General features: G+C 48.9%; 2 long non-coding RNA genes across 3 annotated transcripts in view; one reads left to right on the top strand and one right to left on the bottom strand.

Moving 5' to 3' along the window:
• Nucleotides 1-1,016, bottom strand: part of LOC102021779 — a 4,389-nt gene extending 3,373 nt beyond the window's left edge. For both annotated transcript variants that reach the window (XR_264151.2, XR_264152.2), the window contains exon 1: nucleotides 909-1,016. This is a non-coding gene — a long non-coding RNA (uncharacterized LOC102021779). The remainder of the gene's footprint in view (nucleotides 1-908) is intronic.
• Nucleotides 1,017-1,089: 73 nt separating this feature from the next.
• LOC102022098 lies at nucleotides 1,090-2,975 on the top strand. The gene is made up of 2 exons (XR_001231368.1): nucleotides 1,090-1,297; nucleotides 2,786-2,975. It is a non-coding gene; the product is annotated as an uncharacterized LOC102022098 (long non-coding RNA).
• The last annotated feature ends 1,692 nt before the right edge of the window (nucleotides 2,976-4,667 follow it).

The following is a 4,667-nucleotide window of genomic DNA, read 5'->3' as shown; positions in this document are numbered from 1 at the left end:
AAAAAAAAAAAGCATGATGTTTGAGTTTAGAACAAGATCGTCTCAGTTTGAATCCTGGTCATGACTTTATCAGCACTGTGACCTTAGACCAATAGCTGCCTCCTCTTGTGGCTCAGTTTCCCCTTCTAGAAAATGAGACTATCAGATCAATCTCTTCCCAGGGTTGCGATAGGGAAGTGGCCGGGTTACTAGGTATTATGAAGCCCTTCCTGGCGGGGAGGACGCCATAGGACAGCAAGAGTTACCAACTTTGAAAATTCACTTTCCAGAGGATTAGCTCAAGGCTACCAGCAGGGGGCAGCAGAGAACCATGCCTGCGCCGGTTGCGGAGCCCTCATCCCAAATCGTCGGGCGTTTATCGAGCGTAGATTGTCTGCTGAGCCGGGCGCTGGGGATTTGGGGAGCTAGCGGGGCAACTACCGCGGCTTCTGTACTAGAATATGCAAAAGCCACCCAGTCCAAACTTTGCAGCCGGACCCTGAAGCCTGCAGAGTCTCCGCTGCCGCCCCCTCCCTTCTTCTCTTCCGGGGTTGCTTCCTGCCTCGGCCTTCCAGAGGATGTAAGCGGGGCGCGTGGGGTCACATCGAAGACGAAGTAGCACGCGAACCCGGTCTTCAGCATTTGCGGAACAACCCAAGAATTTTGCGTTCTCTCCCCAAGGCCCTGGTTTCCCGTCTGTAAAATGGGGCTGAGCGGAGAATGCGCCATCTAGAATTATTGTGCAGGTCAAAATTAATGAACGTGAATGTGAATTCCTGGGCATCCCTCCTGCAGACTTGAGCGTCAGTAAGCATTTGTTAAGCATCTACTGTGTGCCATGGCATGTCCTGGGGACACAGTAAGGGAACCTAAGGAACCAATCTTCCCGACCACGCCCTCAAAGCTTCGCCACACGCCAAACCCCCTACCTCGCCGGGCAGTTTCAGTCCCTCCGTCCAGCTCCGCCTGCTCCCCACCCCCTCTCTTTCCAGAGCCTATGGGAGCTAGGTGGATGGGGGATTATCTACATATTCATGAGGTCACCAGCCAATATACAGCCAGAACTCGGGTTTGTCTTCAGAGCCTAGGTGATTGTGACGTCACAGTGACGCCTTTTGCGATCCTTAAAGACGCAGTAACCTCTCCTAAAGAAGGAAGGCTGGAGACGCATCTCCTGATTCCCTTTGGGGTTTGGAATGTGCTCCGGCCCAAGACCCAGAGGCTCCGTGCAGCCGAGCAATGCGAGGAGGGCGCACTGGGGACCGTTCCAACCTCAGGCTGTGGGGACACGGATTTTTGTCCCCTCCTCTCCCTCCAGGTGGTCCAGCCGCTTCACCGCCCACCGGGACTTGTTCCCTCACCTCTGCCCTGGTCCCTGGACTCTGTCACAACAAACCCTGCAAAGACAACATCACGGGATCTGTGTACCGATGGGGAATTCGGGGCTAAATCCAGTGAGAGGGGAGAGGCTAGCTCCGCACTCTTCAGGGACACCTTCCAGGGCAAGTGGCACTTGCGTAGGGCTTCAAAGGGAAGGTCAAGGGTCAACAGAGAACATTCCTAGTGACAGGAGGAGGACTGTCTAACTAAGGTCCAGACTGTCGTCCCACTCGGGAAGCTGAGGCAGGAGGATCATGAGTTAGAGCCCAGCCTGGGCAATTTAGCGAGACCCTGTCTCAGAATGAGAAATGAAAAGGGCTGGGTTGTAGCGCAGTGTTAGAGCAGCCCTCGGTTCAATCCCAAGTGACGCCAAAACGTTTTTTTAAATTTATCGTACTTTATTTGTGCACATTTGCTGTACGCAATGATCACATTAATCGTGGGGAGTTGGTGCCGGGACAGAACACACCTTACTCCTTAATTCTGCTTTTCCTCCCTTCCCTGCCCTTTCCTGCCTCCTCCCCCGCTTCATCTCTTGTTTCCTTTCCCTTTTGCAGAAGATCTACAGTGTCTTCCTGTTTCCTATTATCTATCGTTTTTATTCCGCTCTTTATTTATACTGAGTTTCCCATATAAGAGAAGCCATGTGACACTTAAGCTGTGTGTCTGATTTATTTGACTTAACATTTAGGTTTCAAGGTGCATCCAAAAAAAAAAAAAAAAATAAGGGGGTTTTTTTTTTTTTTTTTTAATTTTTGGTACCGGGAATCGAACTCAGGATGGCGTGTGCCGTTGAGCTATATCCCCGGCCCCATTTTCTTACAAATGGATCAAGTTTATCCTTTTTGTGTGTGTGTGGGTTAGTGTTAGGGTTTTGTTTTGTTTTGTTTTGTTTTGCTTTGCTTTGCTTTTTGGTGCCTGGAATTGAATTCAGGACTTTGCTCTTGCCAGGCAGGCGCTGTGCCACTGAGCTATATCCCTGGTCCTATCCTTTTTGGTAAAAGAAAGAAGTTTTATGGATTGGCTTTTTTTTAAAGTTCCTGATCCTCCTGGCATCAATTTTGGGTCTGGTGTGAGGCAGGAGTTCAGATTACTTTGGCTATTATTCTTGCACATGGAAATTCAATTTTTCCAGCAACATTTGTTGCAAAGTTTATCCTTTCATCATAAAATTGCCTTTGTAAAATAATAATAATAATAATAATAATAATAATAATAATTGGGGGCCGGGCATTGGGGTGCATGCCTGTAATCCCAGCACTTGGGAGGCTGAGGCAAGAGGATTGCTGCAAATTTGAGGCCAGCCTGGGCTACAGAGTGAGTTCAAGCCCACTTTGAACTACATAGTGAGACCCTGTCTCAAAAAACAAACAAAAGTTGGCTCCACCTGGGTGGGATTCTTAATGAACTCTGTGTTTTGTTTCAGTGATGGCCAGATCTGTCCTTTGGTCAATGCTACATTGCCTGGACTATGTACTGACAGCGGCTGGCTAGGACAGGTTTTAAACTTTACCAGCCCCATGATCTCTGATGCAACTATTCAGCTCTGCTGTGAAACCAGCCACGTGTAAGTGAATGCGCAGGCTGTGTTACAATAAAATTTATTTACAAGACAAGCAGCTGCCTGTGTTTGCATATGCCTTACCCACTTCTAACCTGTCAAACTGTTCAGATTCCTGATCTCGGTTATAGTAGGTCTTGGAATCAGAGAGATCTGAATGTTTTTATTTATTTATATTTTGGGGGGGCAGTCTTTTTGAGACAGGGTGTCGCTATGCACTTCAGGCTGGCCTTGAGCTCACTTTGTAGCCCAGGCTGGTCTCGAACTCGCAATGATCCTCCTGCCTCAGCCTCCCAAATGCTGGGATTACAGGCGTGCGCCACCATGCCCGGCCTGTCCTGCCTTTTGAGCCAGATTGGAACGAGTTTGTGGCACTCACAGGGCAAGATAAGACCTAAGATAAGGCATTTAGGGAAACTACAGTCCCCTTATTGCCTGCATCTTGTCCTTGTCCTTGCAAAAATGCTGTGTTCCCGGGCGTGGTGGCTCACAGCTGTAATCCCAGCACTCAGGAGGCTGAGGCAGGAGGATCACTGTGAGTTCCAGGCCAGCCTGAACTGTGTAGCGAGACCCTGTCTCAAAAAGATAAAAAAGAAAAAAGCCTCTTCCTGGCCCACCATAGTCACCATTACTGTTCCTGGAAACACTCACTGCCCTTCACCCGCTGACCCTGACTCAGACGTAATGAATAATCACCACGGCTCTGGGGTGGGGACGCAGCTCAGCGACACAGCGCCTGCCTGGCAAGTGTGAGGTCCTGAGTGCAATCCCCAGTACCAAAACCAAAACCAAACCAAGGTTCTGGGTACCTCGTGGCTTTTTGCTCCCCACGAACAACTGGTCGTCCCAGATCCCTGCTGCACCCCTGTTTGGCTTCTTACTCTTTCTTCCCAGCGTGCGCGGTGACACTTGGCAGGAGACTGGGGACTCACTGCAGGGGTCCCCAGTAAGTGGTGCCATGGAAAGATCTCCGCTGTCTCAGCACTGTTTTAATTTGCATGTCTCGGATGACCAGTGATGTTGGACATTTTTTCATATATTTATTTGCCATTTCTACTTCTTCATCTGAGAAGTGTCTGTTCATTTTAGATGCCCAAGACAGATCCAAATTTGTCCCAACTTTGTTCTTCTTTTTCTATTCCTCTGCCTTTCCATATAAATTTCAAAATAAGCTTGTTAACAGTTACACAGAGCTAAATTTAAAAGAAAACAAAACAGTTACACAAAGCGCTGCTGTGTCTCTTTTCTCTTTTTACCGTGCTGGGGATGAACCCAGGGCCTTAGCACGTGCTAGGCAAGTGCTCACCACTTACTACACCCAGCCTTGAAATTAGAAAAGAGAGATAGGGAGGGGCTAGAGTCCCACATCCTCTTCAAGGCCACACCCCCAATGACCTTGCTTCCTCCCACTAGGCTCCGCCTCTTAAAGGTTCTACTACCTCCAAATTGGGCTAAGCTGGGAACAAAATCTTCAACACATAGGTCTTTATGAGACACCAGATCTGAACTAGAGCACTTGCTACAGATGTCCCCCAGGCCCCTCCTGCTGGTATAGTTTAGATGAGGAGTCTCCTGTGGTTCTTACCTCTCACCACCACTCCTACCCCATATGCCATGGGCCTTTTTTTTTCTTCTGAGACAGGGTCTCACTATGTAGTTCAGGCTGGCCTCGAACTCGAGGTGTTCTTCCTGCCTCAGCCTCCTTAGTGCTAGGATTCTTACTCTTTCTTCCTACTGTGGGTGGCTC

This window comes from Chinchilla lanigera, unplaced genomic scaffold, assembly GCF_000276665.1.
Source record: "Chinchilla lanigera isolate Chin_1 unplaced genomic scaffold, ChiLan1.0 scaffold00094, whole genome shotgun sequence".
NCBI classification, from domain to species: Eukaryota; Metazoa; Chordata; class Mammalia; order Rodentia; family Chinchillidae; genus Chinchilla; species Chinchilla lanigera.
The sequence above is the reverse complement of the archived record's forward strand: the minus strand, read 5'-3'. Positions and strand labels throughout refer to the sequence as shown.